The sequence below is a fragment of the Phyllobates terribilis genome, unplaced genomic scaffold, assembly GCF_046119375.1.
Source record: "Phyllobates terribilis strain yellow unplaced genomic scaffold, ASM4611937v1 Scaffold_3__8_contigs__length_932513732, whole genome shotgun sequence".
Taxonomy (NCBI): domain Eukaryota; kingdom Metazoa; phylum Chordata; class Amphibia; order Anura; family Dendrobatidae; genus Phyllobates; species Phyllobates terribilis.
Genome location: NW_027362763.1, coordinates 273,001,735 through 273,029,702, shown reverse-complemented (window position 1 = coordinate 273,029,702; position 27,968 = coordinate 273,001,735).

The following is a 27,968-nucleotide window of genomic DNA, read 5'->3' as shown; positions in this document are numbered from 1 at the left end:
AGAGTCCCTGTGTGTCCAAACATTGAAGCTCCCCCACAAGTGAACACATTTTGGAAACTAGACCCCCCAAGGCACCTATCTAGATGCATAGTGAGCACTTGGAACCCCTAGGTGCTTCACAAATTGATTCGTAAAAATGAAAAAGTGTTTTTTTTTTCACTTTTTCATTTTTACGAATCAATTTGTGAAGCACCTGGGGGTTCCAAGTGCTCACTATGCATCTATAAAGGTGCCTTGGGGGGTCTAGTTTCCAAAATGGGGTCACTTGTGGGGGAGCTCCAAAGTTTGGGCACACAGGGGCTCTCCAAACACAACATGGCGTCAGCTAATTATTCAAGCAAATTTTACAATCAAAAAGTCAAATGGCGCTCTTTCCCTTCCGAGCCCTGCCGTGCGCCCAAACAGTGTTTTTTCCCCAAATATTGGGTATCTGCGTGCCCAGGGGAAATTGCACAACAAATTTTGGGGTCCATTTTTTCTTGTTACCCCTGTGAAAATAAAAAAAATTGGGTCTAAAGTAACATTTTTGTGAAAAAAGTTAAATGTTCATTTTTTTCTTCCACATTCAAAAAATTCCTGTGAAGCACCTGAAGGGTTAATAAAGTTCTTGAATGTGGTTTTGAGCACCTTGAGGGGTGCAGTTTTTAGAATGGTGTCACTTTTGGGTATTTTCTGTCAAAAAGACCTCTCCAAGTGACTTCAAATGTGATGGAGTCCCTAAAAAAATGGTTTTGTAAATTTTGTTGGAAAAATGAGAAATCGCTGGTCAACTTTTAACCCTTATAGCTCCCTAACAAAAAAAAATTTTGGTTCCAAAATTGTGCTGATGTAAAGTAGACATGTGGGAAATGTTATTTATTAACTCTTTTGTGTGACATATCGCTCTGATTTCAGGGCTTAAAAATTCAAATTTTGAAAATTGCAAAATTTTCAAAATTTTCGTCAAATTTCTGTTTTTTTCACAAATAAACGCAAGTGATATCGAAGAAATTTTTCCACAATCATGATGTACAATATGTCACAAAAAAACAATCTCAGAATCAGGGGGATCCGTTGAAGCGTTCCAGAGTAATTACCTCAAAGTGACAGTGGTCAGAATTGTAAAAATTGGCCCGGTCATTAACGTGCAAACCACCCGCGGGGCTTAAGGGGTTATCCATTAAAATATACATGACAAATGAAAAGGGCTCAAATATAGATACAGGATCTGTATTGTATGCTGGCATCAGTTTTGTGTTCTTTCCTCTTAGAGAACTTTCTGGTCTGAAGGACACCATCCACATGAGATAATGCTGTATTAGTAACATTACTCATCAAATAATTTCTTATAGACATATGGCTCTTAGCTGCCATTTAAAAGATATCAAAAAAAGGTACATTCTGTTAACAGTTGCTGCAATTATGTGAGTGAAAACAGGATATTATCTGCCAATAATGGATACTTTTGGCTGGTAAGTAAAATGACCCTGTGTGTAAGAGCCTGTGGTCAGGAAACAAAATTACCAAAGACTGACCGAACATGTTCATTTAACTGTGTTTGTTTCATTTAAAATGTCCCTAATTATTAGTCATGTCCACTGAAATTGTTTTTATTTTGCCAAAAGGTTAATTCATTCATCATTTAATTAGATACAAGTATTTTGGTGGCATGAAAAGCCATTTACATTTGGTAAGCTACAGCATGTATTAGCAATCAATATCATCAATGGAAAGGGAATGTCGCTCCAATAAGCAACATATTCCTTTATTTATGGCCTAGGCACATTGCTACGCATACAGTTGTGGCTGTGCCTGGTACTGCAGCTAAAGTAAATCTCACTCAGCTGCACAGACAGGCACTGTCAAATGTGCATTGTTATGCACTGAAGAGGGGCAAAACACGTGTCTACAAATGAAGTGTCTGGCATTACTTCTCATACTAAGTCTTGTAAAACTCCTTAAAGGGTCAATAATGGCTTTTAGAATTGCTAAATCCAATAATTGGCGCTAGAGTTCAAGTCCTCTTCCTCTCTAAAGTGGCTATTTTCATATTTAATTTAACTGAGGAGCATTGCATCCCCAAAATATCTGCACTTTGCACTCTCAACCTGGAGAGACATTACACATTGGATCCCTTGCCTCAGTAAAAATTAAGCTTTTTTATATTGATTGGTGAGTTGATCACTCACTGACTAAACATTGATATTACAGTCTCAAACACCTCAGAAATAAATGTCGATGTTGTCAAAAATATCTCTAATATCTAAATATGTTTAAATTCATCTCTCTATAGTTCAATGTAATGTTATTTGTCTAAATTTAACATTAATGACATTTTTAAACAATTTACAAATTGTTATGGTAATGCACTTGTTTCTCACTGGATGAAAAATACAGATTAAAATCAGTTCCTTATGTCTTTCCTTAGTTGCCTTAGTTTTAAAAGTTCTTAGCATAATACTAAAAGTTTGTATGCAGCTTATCCACAGAAAATCTAAGTAGAGGATGCAATTTTTGAAAACCTCATAAATGAGCCAATAGATTTCATGCACAATGTCGTTCAAAGAAAAAAATCCTATTCTTAAGTGACCAATTTTAACTGTAATGGTGTATATCTCATGCATTGCATGGCTATTGTAAGTTCATAAATCTGGATGAAGAGGACAGCCCCTAGCAAGCAATATATCAAGGACTTAATATATCAGATGTGCCAGTCGTCTGACAATGCAATGTCAAATACAGAATTACTCTCACCTGGAGCAGTATTGACCTGCGTTTTCTACATTAAATATCTCATTCTGTAGCTGCAACAACTTTTTTTTTATAACGTGGAGATAAAAGATGAACATTCTTTTCTATGTATCACCTCTGACATTTATTGTTTTCATGAGCATTTGGAAAACTTTGCTGTCAAACAATACTATATCTACTGTAACTGGTAAAAGTAAAGCTTCTGAATTGTCATAAAAGGATACACTTATATTACAGTACACAACTTATTTTCTCACTTTCTTGTAGCTGTGTCTAAGATAAGATTAGATAAAGACTGATTACTGTATGTAGCAAATTCTCCACCTTTTTCTATCTAATGCATAACCATTTCTATCACTTGTAATACAGTAGAAATAACTATAGCATGTCATATCATAATTGTGTGTAAAGCCAACACTGACAAATTCAAACATTTTGTGATTCAATTATCCAAATTGTTAAAAACATGCTCTCCTCCTCAATTATCCAAATTGTTAAAAACATGCTCTCCTCCTCCATTTTACACATTGCACAGATTTGCTTCAGCCAGAAAAGGCTCCCATGATTTCTGCAAGAAACTCCACATAATTCCTTGCAGCTATCACATTACATTATGCAAAATTGGAGAATATGGACAATAAAAAGTCCAATCAATTATTAGAAATATAGAAAAACTTTATTGAATAAAATGTATAAACAGATAGGGGAAATGGGAAACACGTGTGCACAATATCATCTATAATATAACCAGGGATATGTCCTTCTGCCTGAAGCCTCTATAGACTGTGCATGTGCAATGTGCCTGTACAGTCTGGCAAGAAACAGAAGAACACTTCCCAGATAGGGTATGGGTAGGCACTGAACGCATGCCACGATCGGAGGAGTGTGGCGCCTCTGTTCGAGCCGGAGGCTGAGGGAGGAGTGTGGCATCGGAATCAGTACCTACGCATAGCGCGATATCCGGTGCCATTTAAGTGAAACACTGCAAATGTGTCTTCAACAAAATGGGGCCAGATAGCGTGGTATGTGCATGTGCGTACTCCGTCGCCATTTTGTTGAAGACAATGTGTCTTCACTAAAATGGCACCAGATATCTTGCTATGCAGACGCTAATTCTGGGGCCATTTTAGTAAATAACACAGGCAATGTTCTGCAGGGAAGCAATGGAAAGGTGAGTAAGAGTGTCTTTTTATTTAATTGATGGATGAATGGGGGAGAACATAACAGGATGGGGGAGCAGGATGGAGGACAACATAACAGGATGGGGGAGCACATAACAGGATGGGGGACCAGGATGGGGGAGCATATACCTGGATGGAGGACCAGGATAGAGATGCAAATACCAGGATGGGGGAGAAGGATGGGAGAGTATGGACCAAGATGGGGGTGCAAATTAGTGTTGAGCCACCCCCGTAGTGTTCGAGTTCGGTTCGGTTCGTCGAACACCCATGTGTTCGCCGAACTGTTCGTCGAACTGTTCGTCGAACACCTTCGAACACCGTTAAAACCAATGGCAGGCAAACAAAAACACATAGAAACACATAGAAAACACCTTCAAAGGTGTCCAAAAGCTGACAAACTGCTCAGAAGACACAACTAACACATGGAAAAGTCACAAGTACATTTAGTCATGCGAAAAGAAAAGAGGTGGAGGAGTAAAAGGAGGGGGAGACACAGATATAGGCATGTCATGCCCTTCTAAAATCCAAAAAGTGAGAAGCCGACACGTTCAGTCCGCTCCTGCCCGTGCCACCTCCGTGTCGCCGGGTTTGTGCCAGAGCCGCGGTGAACCCTGACGGCCAGCCCCCCTCTCCCAATACTGGTGCCTGTCCGCTGGTGGGTCGAGCGAGCCCCCCTGTGGTGGAGGCAGCTCTAAGCTTTTTAATTTAAATTGTCTATCTAATTTGAATGAATACACTTTAAATCCATTTACAAGGATCTATTGGAGGGCAAGTCTCATGCCAGCAGCCGCGTAATTCCAGCTCCAGTAGCGTCCACTAAAGCTGCTGCAGTTAAAAAGCTTTTATAAGGATCGAGCTCGGCTGTCCACCGCAAGGCATCCTACTGCCAGTCCGAGCCCCTATGCCTTGGGTTGCCTCCTGATGCTCTTCACTGAGTATCCCGTGGTCCCGAAGCATTTCCTTTGAAAAAATGAAGTGTCCAAACTACAGGTGGTGTAGCTTGCTTAACAGCCGGGATAATCCGCTGACTAGCAGACACTGCTACTAGGCACAAAGTATTTCCTGGGCTAGATGCAGTTAAAAATTTGTAATTAGATACTCTCGTTGGATGCTGAGAAAGCATTCCATAGAGTCTCCTGGCACGCCATATATGATTCTCTTAAAAAGCTTGGGGTAGGGGTCTAGGGGACCCTTTTATAGCCAAAATCACGGCCCTGTATCGCAATACGTCACCTAGGCTGAAGATAAATGGAACTGTAGCACCCTGAGGGCTCGGTTGCTACAGAGGTATTGCACCTCACCCAGAGGTGTGATATCTCACTCTCAGGTAAGGATGTAGTGTGGATCAGGACCCGACACCTGCATGCATTACACCACATTGCCGTGGGGCAGGGCGACCAATATGCCCCTGAGATGGGCACAACAGTCCCTGTCCCTGGCTGGAGTGGGGGGAGGGAACACTGAGGAAGGGGAACCCTGTAGTGCAGGTGCAGGGAGGAAGCAGTTCCTGGGTGCATTGAGAAGGGAGTATAAAAGGTGGGCACCATCTTAGTTCAGTGCAGAGAAGTCTGAGCAGAAGTGGCAGAGAGCAGGGGCTCTGCATGAGCTCTGCTCCGGAGGCGGGCCTAGTAACAGAGGCCCAGGCCTGGAAGAGGGAGAAGGAAGGAAGAGGAGCGGAGAAGGCTCCAGGAACGAGGAACGAAGGGATCTCAGGGGTGCGGACGGGCGAGTCGCCACCGCACACCCGAATCCACCTGCGTGGAGGGGTCAGGCCAAAGGGGGAGACCGGTCCCCGAAACTAGTGGAGGCAGGAAACGACCCTCAGCTAGAAACAGGAGGCTGTGACATTTTATGTGGCACAGCCCCTCGCTACACCCACTAGGAAGGCACCACATAGCGTCAGGGAAACTGGCGCCAAGTTTACCAAGAGGAGGCCCGAGGCAGCCGGACAGAAGGGTTGGTAAGAAAGGCCAGACAAAGGACACACAAAGGGGGTCCTGTGAAGCACTCCAAAGTTATCTGGGAGTTGTCTGAGCCCCTCACCTGGTGAGCACAGTACGACGTGGGCAGCCGTTACCTGCAGACGTGGTCTGGATAATAAGAACTGTGAGTAAAGGCCCTGGACTGCATCACTGACTCCGTGTCATTACTGCTGCTGCCCTGCACCATCACCCCCATCCTCCGCATACACTGCCCTGAGGCTATACTCCTCCCGTGGGGAGTTATGCTACGCTCTGCTGCACCCACAACACCAGCCTCAGCGGTCTGCCCTGGAGCGGCGGTTCACTCTGACCGCAATCCACGGGTGGCGTAGTCGGACATTTAAACATCAAAACCACATAAATAGTTCCGCCACTGGTTTGACCGCCCTGAGCCACGGAACCGGGTTGCCGCCACGGAGACTACAACCACCAGCATCCACCAAAAAGGGTCCGGCTCCGGGTGTCCCAAGGCCCAGGGGGCGCGTCAGAACATTTTCATCACCTTTCACAATCACCAATGGGACAAGGCAGGGATGTTCTCTGTCCCCTCTCTTATACATCCTAGTGACGGAGCACCTGCTCTCATCAAATCGCCATAACCCCAATATTAGGTGGATTGAGGTGGGAGGCACCGAGTACAAATGCTCTCTATTTGCTGATGATGTCCTAGTATATATCACTCAATCACATATATCCATCCATGCTGTTATGGCTGAAATAGATCACTTTGTTACATGGTCAAATTTTAAAATCAATGCAGCGAAGTCTGAGGCCCTCGATGTCTCCCTCCCCAAATCCAAATAGGATTCCATCCAGTCCAACTTTCCCTTTGACTGGCCCTCACAGGGTATCAAATACTTAGGAATTCCTATTCATAGAGACCTCTCCCATCTATGTTATCTTAATTTTGGGCCCTTTATTGAACAACTCCATACAGACCACGGTTGGCAAGTTAGAACTGTAAGATTCACTACGTGAACCACTGGTGTTTTGTGGAAAAGCACATGTACACTGTGTTCCAAATTATTATGCAAAAAGTGTTTAGGAGTGATAAGGGAAGAATTTGTTTGTTTGTCAGTTAAACTCATTGATGGTGATGTGTGCTCTTTATATCACTGTAAGTAATTGCAGACACCTGTGCTAATTAGTTTGGCAGGTGTGTCCAATGAAAGGCAAGACTACTTAAGAAGGCTGTCTCACATTATTAAGCAGCCTACATTTTCTGCCAAAATGGGAAAGAAAAAGGATGTGTCGGCTGCTGAGAAGCAACAAATTGTGGAGTGTTTAGGTCAAGGCATGACTACAATCAACATTGTGCGATGATCAGGATGAAGTGTCTTGGCAATCAAGAAGTATGTAGCTGATTCACAGTACACACGTGTGCGTGCTGATAAGGGCAAATTGAGGACTCTTTCCTACAGGCAATTACGTCAGGTTGAAAGAGCAGCGGCAAAAAAGCCTTGTCATAGCAGCAGACAAGTTTTTGAAGCTGCTTGTGCCTCCAACGTCCCCCGAACAACAAGATGCAGGGTCCTTCAGAGGTTTGCAGCTGTGCATACGCCATCCTGTCGACCTCCTCTATCCACTTCACACAAGCAGAAACGGCTCCAGTGGGCCAAACATTACATGAAGACTGATTTCAAAACTGTTTTGTTCACGGATGAGTGCCGTGCAGCGCTCGATGGTCCAGATGGATGGAGTGGAGGATGGCTGGTTGATGGACACCCCACGCAAACACGGCTACAGCGCCAACAAGGAGGAGGTGGAGTAATGTTTTGGGCTGGAATCATGGGGAGAGAGATTGTCGGCCCCTTTAGGATCCCTGAAGGCGCTAAAGATGAACTCCATAATGTATGTGGATTTTCTCAAACAGCACTTCCTGCCATGGTTCAAGAAGATGAACCGTGTATTTCACAGCAAGATCATTTTTCTGCATGATAATGCACCATCTCATGCTGCACATAAATTATCTGCATCTCTGGCTGATATGGGCATAAAACGGGACAAACTTATGGTGTGACCCCCATGCTCCCCTGACCTCTACCCCATTCAGAACCTTTGGAGCATCATTAAAAGGAGTGTCTATGATGGCGGGAGGCAGTTCACATCTGAGCAACAGCTCTGGGAGGGTATTCTGTCCTCATGCAAAACAATTGAAGCAGAAACCATCCAAAACCTGACAAATTCAAGAGAGAGTTCAGAAGCTCCTTTCGAACAAGGGGTCCTATGTGAAAATGTAACATCACCTAGAATAAAGTTTTGAGTTGAAAACTGTTTGATTTCAGTTTCTAACAACCTGCTAATGCTTATAATTTCAAAAATGACCATTTTTTTGGTCTTTATTAAAATGAAAAGGTTGATCGAAAAGTTTGGGGGATCTAAGAGTGTGGCAACCCAGTAGTCATGATTACTTCGAATTCTGACAATATGAGGGTCATGCTGCAGGTAGTGCAGCAAGAAGGCACTTATGTGTCTTGCGCATCTCGGAGCCCCAAAATTATTTTCCGGGCTAGATGCAGCTAAAAATTATTATTAATTTTAAATCTGGTGAAGCTTTAGTATAGATGGCCTAATAGGATCAGTGCTGCACACTGCTACAAAGCCCAAATTATTTTCCAGTCAAGATACAGATAAACATGATTAGTAATTTTAAATCTGGTGGAGCTTATTATAGATGGCCTAATAGAATCAGTGCTGCACACTGCTACAAAGCCCAAATTATTTTCCAGCCAAGATACAGATAAACATGATTAGTAATTTGAAAGCTTAAAACGGTTGGTAGGGTGATTTTAACCAATCATCAAGCTTTTACTCTCCCCAGGATGACACAGGGGTTTCGGATCCATGATTTGTTCATCTTTATGAACGTGAGTCTGTCTACATTTTCAGTGGAGAGCCGCGTGCGCTTATCTGTCAGCACACCGCCAGCAGCGCTGAACACACGTTCAGACAGAACGCTGGCTGCGGGGCATGACAAGATCTCCAAGGCGTAAGTGGCTATCTCCGGCAATTTATCCAGATTGGAAGCCCAAAAAGAGCAAGGGTCCAGTGACACAGTCGTGGCTTCAATGTTTACTTGGAGATACTCCTGTACCATCGTCTCTAGGCGTTGACTATGTGTCAGACTTCTTGTCTCCTGTGGCCTTGCAAAGGATGGGCTAAAAAAGTGGTGAAATGATTACGCAAAATTGATGTTACCAGCAGATACTGTGGTTCTGTTACGGTTTGAGTGCTGAACACTTGACGGTCCCACGGTTGGCAAGTTGGAACTGTGAGATTCACTACATGCACCACTGGTATTTTGTGAAAAAGCACATGTAAGATTCTGCAACAGTCTCTGCTGATACTCCTGCATGCGTGCATCCCTTTCTATGGCAGGAATAATTTCTGCAAATTTACTTTTGTACCGGGGATCTAACAGTGTGGCAACCCAGTAGTCAGGATTATTTCTAATTTTCACAATTCGAGGGTCATGTTGCAGGTAGTGCAGCAAGAAGGCACTCATGTGTGTTGCGCATCCAGGAGCACCAAGTCCCTGTTGTGTTGGTGGCGAGGTAACAATCATGCTTCCTTCCTCTGTCCTCTCCCCCCAACCTCGCACAACAGAAATGTGATCAAGGTCTCCCTCATCTGATGAGTCTTCCATCAGTTCGTCCTCCACTTCTTCCTTGGCTCCTGCACCTTCCTCACTAGTTTGGCTGCTACCATGCGCCCTGGTAAAACCATATCCCCCACCCTCACATGCCTGCCGCCTTGGCGCTGTCGACCGTCTGGACCTTGCAGATGTTAGCCCTTCCGCATACAACTCCTCCTCCTCTACTTCCTCCACCTCCTCTTGTGCCACCACCTGACTCCGAATTCTGTTTAACATGTGCTCCAGCATGTAAATCACCGGAATAGTCATGCTGATAATGGCATCGTCAGCACTAAACATCTTCGTCGCCATTTCAAAACTGTGCAGAAGGGTGCATAGGTCCCTGATCTGAGACCACTCCTCCAGCGTGATTTGCCCCACCTCTGGATCTCGTTGGCCCAGGCTATACGTCAGAACGTATTGCACCAGGGCTTGTCGATGCTGCCACAGTCGCTGCAACATGTGCAGAGTTGAATTCCACTGGGTAGGCACATCGCATTTTAGCCGGTGAAGTGGCAGGCCCAACAACTTCTGTAGAGATGTAAGTCGCTGAGCTGCGGGATGCGAACGGCGAAAGTGAGCACACAGCGACCGTGCCCTCTGCAGAAGGCCATCTAGTCTGGGATAGTGGGCTAAAAATTGCTGGACAACCAGGTTCAACACGTGAGCCATACAAGGCACGTGTGTGACATTGCCCCGGCGAAGGGCCGCACCCAGGTTTGCAGCATTGTCGCACACGGCCTTCCCTGGTTTCAGGTCCAGTGGAGACAACCATTCATGAAATTGGTTCTCCAGAGCTGACCACAACTCCTCAGCTGTGTGACTCACATTTCCCAGACATTTCAATGTAAAAACCGCCTGATGACGTTGAGCCCTACTGCCAGCATAGTAAGCAGGTGTGCAGGATCCCCTCTGCGCAGTTAGAAAGCTTGTGGCATGACCAGACAGGCTTTGGGTGCAGGTGGAAGACCGAGAGGAGGTTGAGGAGGCAGAAGCAGTGGAGGAACTTTGACATAAAGAGGATTGACGCACAACTCGTGGGGACGGCAAGTCTTGGACAGCAGCCCCTTGTCCTGCTGTCACCATAGTTACCCAGTGCCCAGTCAGCGACATGTAACGCCCCTGTCCATGCCTATTCATCCAAGTGTCTGTGGTGAAATGCACCCTGTCACACACAGAGTTTCTCAAAGAAGCGGTGATGTTGTGTGCGACATACTGGTGGAGCGCAGGCACACCTTTCTTTGAGAAGTAGTGCCGACTGGGCATCTACTACTGGGGCACTGCGACGGACATAAGGTCTCGAAAATCCTCTGTGTCCACCAGGCGGAAAGGCAGCATTTTTGTAGCCAAGAACTTGCAGATGGTGAAATTCAACCTCTTAGCTTTCTCATGGTTAGGAGGAAATGGTCTTTTACTTGTCCACATCTGAGGGACCGAGGGCTGGCTATTGTGCTTAGACGGGGTTGATAAGGGTGTCCCCGGCAAACTGCCGGTCTGTGAGGAAGATGCAGGCGTACATGTTAGGTTGCCTTGATCCAAAGGTGGTGCTATCGATGTCAGACAGCGCTCAACACCAGCTGGTGTTACCACCTCCAAAGAAAATGATGACCTGCCAATCACGCTGGCTGTTGCGGGTAAAGAGGTGGCAGGTCTGCGCCCCAAAACAGGTGTGACTGCTGTCCCCCCAGTCACAGAGGATGAAGAGGCCGCGGATTCACAAGATATGGCAGACGGTGGTTGGCCCGGCCGGCTAGGCCGCATTGTAGCACACTGAGCTTCCCACTGCAACTTATGCTTCATGTCCATGTGCCGGTTCATGCATGAAGTACTCAAACTATGTATTTTTTGGCCTCTACTTAGCTTTTGCTGACAAATGTTACAGATAACATGAGTTGGGTCATCTTTATCGATCTGAAAAAATGCCCAGGCTATGCAAGGCTTAGCACCCATGCGACCTGAAGAGCCACCACGACTTGTGGTGAGAGGCAGAGTTGTGTTTGAGGATGCAGTTGTTGACGTGCTTCCAGTACTACGTCTCTGTCCAGGAAGGCGCAACCTGACCTCGTCGTCACTAGCATCTTCCTCCACCTCCTCTGCTGACCTCATCTCTTGGCTGACTGTGGGTTGACAGTAAGTGGGATCTCCAACCTCATCATCATCACCCTGTGCGTTATCACACCCGTCGTCCTCAGAGCCAACCTGTTCCTGCCCTGACAAAAAACTAAAGTTGTCGCTCCAATCAGGTATTTGAGTCTTATCATCGTCTTCCTCATTGTCTCCACCAACAGGAGTTACAGTTTGGGAATGAGGGTCTACATTATGGTCAGAACCTTCTGCGTCTGGTCCTGGATCCGACTCATAAAGATTCTGGGCATCAGTGCAGATCATTTTCTCGTCTGGATTCACAGAAACGCTGGAGTCGACCTCTGATTCCCAGGCTATAGTATGAGTAAACAGCTCTGCAGACTCAACCATCTGTTCTACCTCATACTCAGACGGGCAGCTGGAGATTTGGGAGCTGTGAGGAAGCAAGTGCGATTGGGGTGACACCTTTGAGGACTGGAGTATTTGTGATGTTGAAGTTGACGTGGAGGAGAGCCCACTTAAAGGAGCACTTGATATCCGTTGAAGCACCTGCTGTTTTTGTGCCTCATCTGGAATTTGTAGCGATTGGCGTGGCCGTAAGAAAGGGATCTTATCACATTGTCCGCTAAAAGAAGTAGACATGTTAGTTTGGCTGGAAGATGGTCTTTCTTCTGCAGATGTTACTGTTGCTTTAACACCTACCCCACGGACACAACCTTTTTTCCCCTTCCCAACACGCCTATTCCCCTTTCCACCAGCAGCAGGCCTTTTTCCACTCATTTTGGTGGTTAACTAATTAACAACTCTGGAGTTGTTTGCAAAAAAAAACAATGGATGGGAACCGAGCAGAGCTGAGTGACCAAACTGTGGTATTAGGCCAAAACTATTGGCTGGGTTAGATGCGGAAAAAAATTATATTCAATTTGCAACCTGATGGAGGTCAGTATAGATGGACTAATAGAGAAAGTCCCACACACTGCTAGAAGGCCAAATATTTTTTCAGAGCTAGATGCAGAAAAAAATATATTCAGTTTGCAACCTGATGGAGGTCTGTATAGATGGATTAATAGAACAAGTCCCACACACAGCTAGAAGCCCAATATTTTTTCAGAGGTAGATGCAGAAAAAAATGTATTCAGTTTGCAACCTGATGGAGGTCTGTATAGATGGATTCATAGAACAAGTCCCACACACAGCTAGAAGCCCAATATTTTTTCAGAGGTAGATGCAGAAAAAAATATATTCAGTTTGCAACCTGATGGAGGTCAGTATAGATGGACTAATACAACAAGTCCCACACACAGCTAGAAGCCCAATTTTTTTTCAGAGGTAGATGCAGAAAAAAATATATTCAGTTTGCAACCTGATGGAGGTCAGTATAGATAGACTAATACAACAAGTCCCACACACAGCTAGAAGCCCAATATTTTTTCAGAGGTAGATGCAGAAAAAAATATATTCAGTTTGCAACCTGATGGAGGTCTGTATAGATGGATTAATAGAACAAGTCCCTCACACAGCTAGAAGCCCAATATTTTTTCAGAGGTAGATGCAGAAAAAAATATATTCTGTTTGCAACCTGATGGAGGTCAGTATAGATGGACTAATACAACAAGTCCCACACACAGCTAGAAGCCCAATATTTTTTCAGAGGTAGATGCAGAAAAAAATATATTCAGTTTGCAACCTGATGGAGGTCTGTATAGATGGATTAATAGAACAAGTCCCACACACAGCTAGAAGCCCAATATTTTTTCAGAGGTAGATGCAGAAAAAAATATATTCAGTTTTCAACCTGATGGAGGTCTGTATAGATGGATTAATAGAACAAGTCCCACGCACAGCTAGAAGCCCAATATTTTTTCAGAGGTAGATGAAGTAAAAAATATATGCAGTTTGCAACCTGATGGAGGTCAGTATAGATGGCCTAATGCAACAAGTACCACACACAGCTAGAAGCCCAATATTTTTTCAGAGCTAGATGCAGAAAAAAATTATATTTAATTTGCAACCTGATGGAGGTCAGTATAGATGGACTAATAGAATGATGCTATGCCCAAAAGATTTTACTTCACTAGGTGCAGTAAAAAAATTGGTATTCTATACACAGGTGGTATATCTTGCAACACAGATCGGCTTCTCCACTGACTAACACACTCTGCAATAGGCCAAAAAGGATTAGCTTTGCTAGATTCAGCCAAATGCTGTGAAAAAAACTTGCACAGCACTGGCACAGACCTGCCTGGCAAAAACTGATAGGAACTGATGTAACCTAGTCCTGAAAAGGACTCCAATTACAATTAGTCTTTACTCCCACAATCTATCTATTTAAGAGCACAGACCTGCCTGATAAAAGTCATAGGAAATGCTGTAACCTAGTCCTTAAAAGGACTGCAATCACAACTATTCCCTACTCCCAAGCTATCTGTAGATTTGTGCGAAAATTGGCTTGAAATTAACAAGGTATAGCGCACACAGCAACAGCGGTGCCGTCTAACACGCAGCTGCAGCAGTGAGAAAATGGTGGCCACGGGGAAAATGGCTTGGTCTTATAGGGCAAGGACATGTGACATACACTGCCAATGACACATGCCCTTGCTTGTGTGAAAAAAAGCACTTCGCTCCGTGTGTGCGATGCTGATAGGCTGACAGATTGCACCTCCCCACTGTAAATGCAGGAAAGAGAAAAAAAAAATGGAGATCTTCATTGTTCCTGCAGAGATCCATCCCCTGCCCCTCCCCCCACCCCGCTGTACACTCAAACTGCGTATTAACATTAATTTTCATCATTACTGAGAAAAAATCCAGTTATGATTTTGGTGCACGAACAGTTATCGAACATAACCTCGAACAGCCGAATTTTTCTCAAATTGTTCGTGTTCGCCGAACGGCTCGAACACCGCCCAAAACAGCTCGAATTTGAGATTGGCGAACAGTTCGAGTAGAACAACGCTCATCTCTAGTGCAAATACCAGGATGAAGGACCAGGATGGGGGAGTGTGAACCAGAATGGGGGAGCATATACCAGGATAGGGGACCAGGATGAGGGAGCACATAACAGAATGGGGGACCAGGATGAGAAAGCACATAATAGGATGGGGGAAAAGAATGGGGGATCAGAATGGGAGAGAATATACCAGGATTGGGGCGCAAATACCAGGATGGGGGAGGATATACCAGGATAGGAGAGCACATAACAGGATGAAGGACCAGGATGGGGGAGCATATACGAGGATGGGGGAGCGTGGACAAGGATGAAGGAGCATATACCATGATCCAGGACCAGGACGGGGAGCATATACCAGGATGGGTGGCCAGAATAAGGGAGCACAGAACAGGATGGGCGACCAGGATATTGGAGCATATACAAGCATGGGGGACCAGGATGGGGGCACAAGTCAAATACCAAAATGGGGGAGCATATACCAGGATAGGGGAAAAGGATGGGGGAGCATATACCAGGATGTGAAAAATGTGATTTGCAGTACGTAGGTTATACTACCAGGACTCTTAGGAAACATATTTTAGAGCTTATATATGATGCCCAAAATAGCACTACATGTAGTCTTTCAAGTGCATCACAGCACTTTCTCCATCACTACAATGGGAATGTCAGTTTCTTAAGCGTTAATTCAGTGTAACGGGTGTTTCCACCCAAGAGAGGAGAGGACAGATGAAGGAATTTAAGACATAAAGAAGCTTCATGGGTTCTAAAATTGAGTAGCCATATTCCTAATGGCATGAATATTAAACAGATTTAACGTACATATACGGAATATAAACATATCTTAAATGATTATTCTGTATGGATAGTTTCTCTACATCACTTCCTTTTCTGGTATTATTTAAACAACATTAATGGCGCCAGAACCATGCAATATTAGGATTAAGAACCGTTTGTTCGAAACGCATCAGTGTGCATGCCTCTGACATAGCGCTTTTTTTAAAGGCCATGAATTTTTAATTATTTTTCAATAAATGTTGTTTTTAAAATTCATGTAACTTCCCCGGATTTTTGTGCTGGATGTTTCCCTATCTTTCTTGATTCTATTACTTGTTGCCGACACATGTTTTTTGGTCCGTGCACTCCCGAAGGAACAAAGGATTGGTGAGCTGGATTTTCTTTTTTTTTTTTCAGGATAGGGGAGCATATAACAGGATGGGGGACCAGGATGAGGAAGCACATAATAGGATGGGGGAGCATATGCCAGGATGGGGGAGCATATACCAGGATGGGGGACCAGGATGGAGGAGCATATACCAGGATGGGGTGAGCATATAGTTGGATGGGGGTCCAGGATGGGGGACCATGATGGGGGATCATAAACTAAGATGGGGGACCAGGATAGGGGAGAAGATACGAGGGTGGGGAAGCATATACCAGGATGGGGGAGCATAAACGAGGATGAGGGACCAGTATGGGGGGGCATATACCAGGTTTGGGGAACATATACCAGGATGGGGGAGCATGGACCAGGATGGGGAAGCATATACCAGGATGGGGGAGCATATACCAGGATGGTGGAGCATATACTAGAATGGGGGGGCATATTCCAGGATGGGGGAGCAGGATTGGGGAGCATATTCCAGGATGGGGGAGCATGGACCAAGATAGGGCACCATATACCAATAAAAATGCTCGCCACCCGGGCGTAGAATGGGTTCAAAACTAGTATGTATATAAAATTAAACAAGTAATAGGTAATGGGACATAACGTAATACACTGGCTAATATTTGTCATAAGTCCTATAAGTGTTTACCTGTGTCCACATGGACGGTTGATGCCTATCATTCAGTTTTCATTGCAGGGCTATTTATAATAGTATCTATAATATAACCAGGGATGCGTCCCTCTGTCCGAAGCCTCTATAGACTGTGCAGGCGCAACGTGCCTGCGCCATCTGGCTCAAAACAGAAGACCGCATCCAGTCATTACAGGTAAGTGGAGTGTATGGCGCCGGAGATTGTGGTATGCATAGTCATTGAACGCATACCTACCTGACTTGGAGAAGTGTTGCTGCGGCGCCTCTGTTCTGGCCGGAGGCCGGGGGCAGACTGTGGCGTCGGAATCGGTGCATGCACATAGCGCGCTAACTGGTGTCATTTTACTGAAGACACATTTGCAGTGTGTCTTCAACAAAATGGCGCTGGACAGCACGGTATGGGCATGCGCATACTCCGGTGCCATACTCCTCCCTCGGCCTCCGGCAGAACGGGACGCAGCGCTGGAGCACAGGGAAGAAAGGTGAGCAGATGTGTTTGTTTTTTGTGTGTGTGCAGCATGATGGGGATGACGGGCCATGCATACTAGGATTTGGGGATGAGGAATACCTTGCTTAACAGGATATGGATGAGGGGGGCCATATATACCAGGATTGGGGGATGAGGGGCCATGCATACCAGGATACAGATGAGGGGCCATGCATTCAAGGATTGGGGATGAGGGGCCATGCATACCAGGATTGGGAATGAAGGGGGCCATACATACCAGGATAGGGATGAGGGGGGCCATCCATAAAAGGACAGGGATAAGGGGTACCATACATGAGGGGGCCATGCATACCAGGATAAGGATTCCGGACAAAATACTGACAGCATGATGGCTACGGCGAGATATTATGTGATCTACCCGGTGTCATCGCTGTGGTGATCCTTGAAACCATGCATACCACCATACAGATGAGGGGCCACACATACCAGGATAGGGATGAGGAGGCCATACATACCAGGAATTGGGGATGAGAGGTACCATGCTTACCAGGATAGGGATGAGGGGGTACCATGCATACCAGGATAGGGATGAGGGGCCATACATGCCAGGATAGGGATGAGGGGCCATACATGCCAGAATAGGGATGATGGGGTACCATGCATACCAGGATAAGGATGAGGGGGTACCATGCATACCAGGATAGGGATGAGGGGCCATACATACCAGGATAGGGATGAGGGGCCATACATACCAGGATAGGGATGAGGGGGGCCATTCATACCAGGATAGGGATGAAGGGTGCCATACATACCAGGATTGGGGGATGAGTGGTGCCATACATACCAGTATAGGGATGAGGGGGGACATCCATACCAGGATAGCGATAAGGGGTACCATACATGCCAGGATTGGAGATAAGGGCGCCATGCATACCAGGATAAGGATGAAGAGAGCCATACATACAGTACCATTATTGGGGATGAAGGGGTACCATGCTTACCAGGATAGGGATGAGGGGTGCCATGCATACCAGGATACGGATGAGGGGCCATACATGCCAGAATAGGGATGAGTGGGTACCATGCATACCAGGATAAGGATGAGTGGGTACCATGCATTCCAGGATAGGGGTGAGGGGCCATTCATACCAGGATAGGGATGAGGGGCCATACATACCAGGAAAGGGATGAGGGGGTCCATGCATACCAGGATAGGGATGAAGGGTGCTATACATACCAGGATTGGGGGATGAGTAGTGCCATGCATACCAGGATAGGGAAGAGGGGGGCCATGCATACCAGGATAGGGATGAGGGGCCATGCATACCAGGATTGGGAATGAGGGGGGACATCCATACCAGGATAGGGATAAGGGGTACCATACATACCAGGATTGGGGATGAGGGCGCCATGCATATCAGGATAAGGATGAAGAGAGCCATACATACAGTACCATTATTGGGGATGAAGGGGTACCATGCTTACCAGGATAGGGATGAGGGGTACCATGCATACCATGATACGGATGAGGGGCCATACATACCAGGATAGGGATGAGGGGGGGCCATGCATACCATGATAGGGATGAGGGGCCATGCATACCAGAATACGGATGAGGGGCCATGCATACCAGAATACGGATAAGGGGCCATGCATACCAGAATGCGGATGAGGGGCCATGCATCACAGAATACGGATGAGGGGTCATGCATACCAGGATTGGCAATGAGGGGTGCCATGCATACCAGGATTGGGGGATGAGGAGCCCATACATACCAGGATAGGGATGAGGGGTGCCATACATACCAGGATAGGGATGAAGGGTGCCATACATACCAGGATAGGGATGAGAGGGCCATACATATCAGGATTGGGGATGAGGGGGTACCATGCATACCAGGATTGGGGATTAGGGGGTACCATGCATACCAGGGTAGGGATGAGGGGGTAACATGCATACCAGGAGAGGGATGAGGTGTACCATGCATACCAGGATAAGGATGAGGGGTACCATGCTTACTAGGATAGGGATGAGGGGTACCACGAGTCAGGGAAATATTGAAGAATATTGAAAGTCTGTCATAGATATTGACCATTTCTCCCTCATTCCCCTTTTGCCCAGCACAAAGCCCCAATTAACACAGCCATGAGTAAGAGTTTACACAAACAAATGGCAGCCCAGAGGTGCCACCAAGCTACTTAGAATGCGAGCATCTTGTCCCTGAAAGATGGAGGGGGTAATTAGTGGCAGGATTGCAATAATTTGCGTGTAACTGTTGGAGCTTGCTTCCCGAGCTTCAAAGAAGAAATCTATAGACACGCCGACTCCGATATGAAATATGAAATATTGTGAGTTTCATACATCCGGCAATAATGTGACCTATATTTTTAGTGGCAGAATCAGCCCAGGAATGTATCCATAGCTTTCCATAGCAGTAAGCAAAATCAGGGAGCTGTAGCGCAAAAACTCCAGAATAGTATGCTGCAGATATGCGATGTGTGGTCTCTAAATGAATGTAAAATCATAATGGAAAGCTTCTGCGATCAGCGAGCAATGAGTTATTGCAGATGTTAGTGTTTTAAATAAAAATGTACAGGCTGGAGACCTGCCCACATGATGTCACCACAAGGGGCGTGTGGGCAGATCTCCCCTTAGGTATAAGAGAACACATGGATAATAGAGGGGCACTCATTGCCAGGGAAGTAGAAGGATTATAAACAATGGGTCATGTTCGATAACACGCAAATCAAACTGGGAAGCCCTTCCTCCACCTATATTGAATCGTCGCAGCAATCTTTATAGAGTAATTTGTCTTCGTTTATACTGTTTATTTTATGTAACTGCTTATGTATTTTAATGTCTCCTTTGTACCATCCTTGCATATATTTTTCCTAAACACTGCTTCCCTTTTGGATTAAATATAAAATGTAATAGTTCTGTTTCTTTTGTCCTGTAATTGTTCCCTCCCCCAAAGCCATATACGTTACCAAAACGCAGGAGTCCGGCCAGGCCTGTATTATATTTCAAACTCGGCCGATGGTGGCAGAGAGTATTAATAATTGGGCTATCATGAAGCTGACAATGACCGTATGGAGGGTGTAAACACGGATTCCATGCTTTGGAACCCAGAGGTATGACACCATATGCTCACTGGTCGTTTGCCGATACCTACATAATGAGTAGTCTGGATCGTGTGCTCGCGATTACGGACAAAATACTGACAGCATGATGGCTACGGCGAGATATTGCGTGATCTCCCGGTGTCATCACTGTGGTGATCCCTGACAACATGCATATCACCATACGGATGTGGGGCCATACATACCAGGATAGGGATGAGGAAAGCCATACATACCAGGATTTGGGGATGAGAGGTACCATGCTTACCAGGATAGGGATGAGGGGTGCCATGCATACCAGGATAGAGGATGAGGGGGTATCATGCATACCAGGAGAGGGATGAGGGGGTACCTTGCATACCAGGAGAGGGATGAGGAGGCCATACATACCAAGAGAGGGATGAGGGGTGCCATGCATACCAGGAGAGGGATGAAGAGGCCATACATACCAAGAGAGGGATGAGGGGTGCCATGCATACCAGGATAGGGATGAGGGGCCATGCATACCAGGATTGGTGATGAGGGGGTATCATGCATACCAGGAGAGGGATGAGGGGGTACCATGCATACCAGGATAGGGATGAAGGGTGCCATGCATACCAGGATAAGGTTGAGGGGTGCCATGCATACGTGGATTGGGGGTGAGGAGGCCATACATACCAGGATAAGGAAGAGGGGTGCCATGCATTCGAGTATAGGGATGAGGGGTGCCATGCATACCAGGATAGGGATGAATCGTGGCATGCATATCCGAATTAGGGATGAGTGGTGCCATGCATACCAGGATAAGGTTGAGGGGTGCCATGCATACCATAATCATGATGAGGGGTGCCATGCATATGAGGATAGGGATGAGGGAGGCCTTGCATACCAGGAGAAGGTTGATGGGGACTTGCATATACAATACAGACCAAAAGTTTGAACACACCTTCTCATTTAAAGATTTTTCTGTATTTTCATGACTATGACAATTGTACATTCACACTGAAGGCATCAAAACTATGAATTAACACATGTGGAATTATATTCTTAACAAAAAAATGTGAAACAACTGAAAATATGTCTTATATTCTAGGTTCTTCAAAGTAGCCACCTTTTGCTTTGATGACTGCTTTGCACACTCTTGGCATTCTCTTGATGAGCTTCAAGAGGTAGTCACCGGAAATAGTTTTCACTTCACAGGTGTGCCCTGTCACGTTTAATAAGTGGGATTTCTTGCCTTATAAATGGGTTTGGGACCATCAGTTGTGTTGTGCAGAAGTCTAGTGGATGCACAGCTGATAGTCCTACTGAATTGACTGTTAGAATTTGTATTATGGCAAGAAAAAAGCAGCTAAGTAAAGAAAAACGAGTGGCCATCCTTACTTTAAGAAATGAAGGTCAGTAGTGCGAAAAATTGGGAAAACTTTGAAAGTGTCCCCAAGTGCAGTTGCAAAAACCATCAAGAACTACAAAGAAACTGGCTCACATGAGGACAGCCCCAGGAAAGGAAGACCAAGATTCACCTCTGCTTCTGAGGATAAGTTTATCCGAGTCACCAGCCTCAGAAATCGCAGGTTAACAGCAGCTCAGATTAGAGACCAGGTCAATGCCACACAGAGTTCTAGCAGCAGACACATCTCTACAACAACTGTTAAGAGGAGACTTTGTGCAGCAGGCCTTCATGGTAAAATAGCTGCTAGGAAACCACTGCTAAGGACAGGCAACAAGCAGAAGAGACTTGTTTGGGCTAAAGAACACAAGGAATGGACATTAGACCAGTGGAAATCTGTGCCTTGGTCTGATGAGTCCAAATTTGAGATCTGTGGTTCCAACCACCGTGTCTTTGTGCGACGCAGAAAAGGTGAACGGATGGACTCTACATGCCTGGTTCCCACCGTGAAGCATAGAGGAAGAGGTGTGATGGTGTGAGGGTGCTTTGCTGGTGACACTGTTGGGGATTTATTCAAAATTGAAGGCATACTGAACCAGCATGGCTACCACAGCATCTTGCAGCGGCATGCTATTCCATCCGGTTTGCGTTTAGTTGGACTATCATTTATTTTTCAACAGGACAATGACCCCAAACACACCTTCAGGCTGTGTAAGGGCTATTTGACCAAGACTCCTTCAAGATTGTTGCCCTCTTCTGCTCACAAATCCTTCCCAACATCTTCAGTGTAGAGTTCCAACACGTGGGGACATCACACACCAGTCGGTGAGCAGGAAGCTGCAAACGCTGCTGAATCATGACAAGGGTGACAGAAGTTGTAGCTGACTTTCTAAAATGGGCACACAGGTGGCGCACTTTCACAAGCAGATCTGGCATCTCTGGGTAGGTTTTGAGAAACCGTTGAACCACGACGGTTAAGCACATGGACCTGGCATGGTACATGTGTGAGCTCGCCTCACCTCAGAGCCCCCACCAGGTTCCGGCTATGTTCACACGTGACCATGCATGACTGTAGGTTCAGCGGTATCAGCCACAGATCTGCCTGCTCTTTCAGAGCTATCCACAACTCTTCAGAATTGTGCAATTTGTCACCTAGGCATATTAGCTTCAACACAGCCTATTGCCGCTTGGAATAGGCGGTGCTGCAGTGCTTCCGGCTTGTGACTGATAGTGGTCATTTCAGAGATGGAGCCTGAAGAGGAGGAGGAGGCTGAGGAGGATGAGGTGCAGGAGCTGTAGACTGTGGGAGCAGCCATGATTGGCCTAGGGCCCGCAATCCTCACCATGGGGAGGATGTGTTCGGTCCCAAGGTCCGACTGGGTCCCTGCTTCCACTTTGTTAACCCAGTTTGCCGTCAGCGAGATGTACCGTCTCTGCCCACATGCACTTGTCCATGTGTCCGTGGTTAGGTGATCTTTCCCAGTAACTGCATTGTTGAGGGCCTGGCTGTTGTTGTGGGACACGTGCTTATTAGTGTTGAGCGAGTATGTTCTATTAACCCTTTCGCTGAGTATGCTCGGGCCGAGCTCCGAGTATTTATAGCTTCTCGGTGATATGATTGAATCGCTCCCGTGTGCATGATTTGCATCAGTTTGACAGCTTTATTACATGTGAGGAATGTCTATTTCTTACACACTCCTCACATGTAATAAAGCTGTCAAACAGTTGCAAATCAAGCACACTGGAGGGATTCAGCCATATCACCGAACAGCTATAAATACTCGGAGCTCGGCCTGAGCAAGCTCGGATAGAACATACTCGCTGAACCCTAGTGCTTATGTAATGCGGGGACAGTGCACCGAGAGAAATAGTGGTGGCTGGGAACCAAGTACCGAGGGATGGCCAGCGCCATCAGGTTGCAGAAAGCTTCCATCTCCACGAGCCTAAAAAGGCAACATTTCAAGCGCAAGCAGTCAAGAAATGTGGGAATTTAGTAGTGTGGCCTGTTGGGTGTTGGCTGCGTATTTGCAATTGCAACTGAACGCTGCGCTGGGACAAGGATGTGCTTGCTGATGGTGCTAGTTTAGACTGTGCAACAACAGGTGCAGGGCAAGAGGCATCTTCGCATGCACAATGGACAGGGCTTTGCCTTGTACGCACAACAGCGGAAGAAGCTGTGGTGTCACCCGCAGACAGTGTTCCCGGACCATGGGGTTCGGCCCACAAAGTCGGGTGCTTTGCTGCCATGTGCCTGATCATACTGGTGGTGGTCAGGCTGGTAGTTTTGCTACCACTGCTGATGCTGGCCTGGAAGGTTGTGCAAATTGCCTTTTTGGGGTTATCGGCAGAGTCTTAAAATAACAACCAGACTCGGGAAGACCTAACAGTTATACTAACAACTTCCGACGTGTTGATGTTACGGGGAAAGGATGCCCACCTTCTGTTTGTGGCCACCACACTGCTTCTTCCTGTCTTTTGGGGTGTTTGCCTTCATCCCCCTGTGTGCTCCTGTCCTCGCTCTGCATGTCCTCTAGCCTGGTTGGGTCAGTAACTATATCATCCACCACCGCGTCTTCCACTTCCGCACCCTCTTCCTCCTCCTGAGTTTCTGGCAATTGTGTCTAATCATTGTGCACCTCTTGTGACACTTTCCCACCGTCGCCTTCGTATGACTGTGGCTGCTCAAATATTTGGGCATCGCTACATGCAATCTCCTCTTGCCCCGCTTCAAGTGGACCAGGTGAGAGGCCCGAATCTATAAATGGAAAAGTGAACAGCTCTTCGGAGTGTCCAAGTGTAGGATCAGTTGTCTCTGGGCACTCGGCATGGTGGGAGGAAGGAGGATCAGGGTGAGGAATATGCAGTCCAGACTCACGGCTACTGAGACTTGACCGTGTGGAAGACAAGGTGGTGGATGTGGTGGTGGCAAAGTGACTGGAAGCATTATCCGCTATCCAACCAACAACTTTTTGACACTGCTCTGGGTTCAATAGTGGTTTGCTGCGGTCCACTAGTAATTGGGACAGGAAGGCTGAATTTGGAGTGAAATTATATGTGATCCATGTGACGGAGAAACCACAGTTTTAAATAGCTATTTTTAGCAGCAAACTGATGTCAATGACTTCACTGACACACTGAAACAAATTTTAATGGAGGCCAGAAATAGCAGAATTTTCAAGGAACTTATATGTGATCCATGTGATGGACAAACCACAGTTTTAAATAGCTGGACAAGCAAATGGAGCAGAAAAAAAAGTGTTCTCTGGATTGCTTTTTAAGCAAATAATCAGTTTTAAATAGCTGGCCTGTAGGTAACTATTTTTAACATAAACAGGTCTCAAAAACTTTGCTGACACACTGAAACAAAATTTTAATGGAGGCCAGAAATGGCAGAATTTTCAGCTCAAATATATGTGATCTGTGTGACTGACAAACCACAGTTTTAAATAGCTGGACAAGGAAATGGCGCAGAGAAACAGTGTTCTCTGGATTGCTTTTTAAGCAAATAATCAGGATTTATATAAAAAAAAATATTCCTGGCCCCTGATACCTGGGGCTATTTCTACAAATATATGTAAAGGCACCAGCAGAAAGAACTGGAATGGACCCTCTTGCTATATGAACTGCAGTTTGCTATATACCCTGCCTGCCTAGCACTGATATCTCTGCAGCTGGATTAGTCCTCAGAAGGACTGTTAGTTGAGATGGATATGTAGAAAATCTTGTGGAATACCTACACTAACTAAAAAACAACCAAATCTCTCCCTAGCTCAGCAGCACCTCTCCCTACACTGCCTGATTGCGGAGTAGACTGTGACGAGCAGAGCGGCGCCAGGTTTGATACAGATCTGATGACGCTGTGCTGCCAGCCAATCACTGTAATGCCACAACCAACATGGCTGCGGCATTACAATGTGTGGCAGACAATCCCTTCATGTTGATTGGCTTTCTAAAGAGAGCCAAACATGCAGGGAGGGGACCCGAGCATCTCGGGAGTACTCGGCGAGCTCCTAGCATCTCAAGTACTGAGATGCTCTGGCAAGAACTGAGTACTTGTGAGTATGCTCGCTCATTACCAGTAGACACTGAATGCATACCGCGAGCTCCTGCTCCATAAGTACATACCTGACCCGAAGGAATGTTGCCGCGACACCTCTGTATTGGCCGGAATCCAGGGGAGGAGTGAGGCGTCTTAATGGGCGCACACGCATAAATCGCAATCCGGCACCATTTTAGTGAAGACACATTGGCGCCGGACAGCGCGCTATGTACTCTGGCGCCACACTCCTCCTTCGGCCTCCGGATGGGGGCAGCACATAACAGGATGGTGTCAGCACATAACAGAATGGGGCAGCACATAACAGGATGGGGGCAACACATAACAGGATGGGGGCAGCACATAACAGGAGGGGGGCGCAGAATGGGGGCTGCACATAACAGGATGAGGACTGCACATAACAGGATGGGGGCAGCACATAACAGGATGGGGCGCAGGATGTGGGCTGCACATAACAGGATGGGGGCTGCACATAACAGCATGAGGGCGGCACATAGCAGGATGGGGGCTGCGCATAGCAGTTTGGGGGCTGCACATAACAGGATGGGGGCAGCACATAACAGGATGGGGGCACAGGATGGGTCTGTACATAGCAGGATGGGGGCTGCACAAAACAGGATGGAGGCTGCACATAACAGGATGGGGGCTGTACATAACAGGATGAGGGCTGCACATAACAGGATGGGGGCTGCACATAACAGGATGGGGGCGGCAAGTAGCAGGATGGGGGCTGCACATAGCAGGATGGGGGCGGCATGTAGCTGCTGCACATAGCAGGAAGGGGGCTACACATAACAGGATGGTGCTGCACATAGCAGGATGGGGGCTACACATAACAGGATGGGGGCTGCACATAACAGGATGGGGGCTGCACATAACAGGATGACTGCGGCACATAACAGGATGGGGGCACAGGATGGGGGCTGCACATATCAGGATGGGGGCTAAACATAACAGATGGGGCTGCACATAACAGGATGGGGGCTGCACATAATCGGATGGGGGCAGCATGTAACAGGAAGGGGCGGCACGTAACAGGATGGGGGTGGCACGTAACAGGATAGGGGAGCATATACCAATAAAAATGCTCGCCACCCGGGCATAGAACAGGTTCAATAGCTAGTAATATATATCATTATTACATACAGTACAGACCAAAAGTTTGGACACACCTTCTCATTTAAAGATTTTTCTGTATTTTCATGACTATGAAAATTGTACATTCACACTGAAGGCATCAAAACTATGAATTTACACATGTGGAATTATATACTTAGCAAAAAAGTGTGAAACAACAGAAAATATGCCTTATATTCTAGGTTCTTCAAAGTAGCCACCTTTTGCTTTGATGACTGCTTTGCACACTCTTGGCATTCTCTTGATGAGCTTCAAGAGATAGGGCCCTACGAGGTGATTGAGAAGCAGAGTGAAGTTAGTTACAAAGTCCACCAGCTGAGTAGAAGAAAGCCATACCAGATCTACCACGTCAACTTGCTTGAGCCGTGGCGGGACATGGAACCGGTGGAAGCTACGTATCTGGGGGCCAATCCTGAAGCCAGGGTCGAGAACATCACAATGGCAGAGACAACATTACCGGCCCAAAAACAACAGTGCGCGGAGCTCCTGAAGAGAAACTGACACCTGTTCTCAGAAACGCCCGGTTGTACGTAAGTTGTGGAGCATGAAGTATTGACGGAACCGCATGGATGGGTGAACCAGAGACAGTATCGAATTCCCAAAGCCCGCCGCGAGATGATCTCCAAAGAGGTGAGGAGAATGTTAAATCTGGGCATTATCGAGGAGTCTAAGAGAGGTTGGTCAAGCCCTATTGTGCTTGTACCAAAGCCGGATGGAGAATGGCACTTCTGTAATGATTACAGGAAGCTAAATGAAGTGTCCAAATTTGATGCCTACCCGATGCCCCGGGTCGATGAACTTATTGAGAGGCTGGGGCCTGCCAGGTACATCACTACCCTAGACCTGACCAAAGGTTACTGACAAATTCTCCTTTCCTCAGATGCTAAGGAAAAAATTACCTTCTCTACCCCGACGGGTGTTTTTCATACACCAGGATGCCGTTCGGACTACAGGGAGCCCCAGCCACCTTCCAGAGGGCCATGGATCGGATCCTAGGCTCACATAAGAAATACGCTGACAGTTACCAAGATGACATCGTGATTTTTAGCCCAGATTGGGGAACCCACCTGCAGAAGGTCCAGGCAGTTCTGGATGCCTTGTGAAATGCTGTGTTTACCATAAACCCAAGAAAATGCGCTATAGGAAGAGAAGAGGCGAAAGGTGGAGTTAATCCAGAATTGGCCACAATCAGCCTCCAAGAAACAGGTACGGGCCTTTCTAGGAATCGTGGGATATTATCGGCGATTTATCCCAAATTTCCCCACAACAGCGGCACCCCTAACTGACCTCCTTAGAGATACAAAGAGGTCTTCTGAGGCGGCGGTCATATTCGAAGAACTGAAGCGCGCCCTGTGTAACCAGCCGTTCTTGATAGCGCCTAACTACCATAAAGAGTTTATGCTCCAGACGGATGCCTTGGATGTCGGCATAGGACCCGTATTATACCAAAAGATAAAA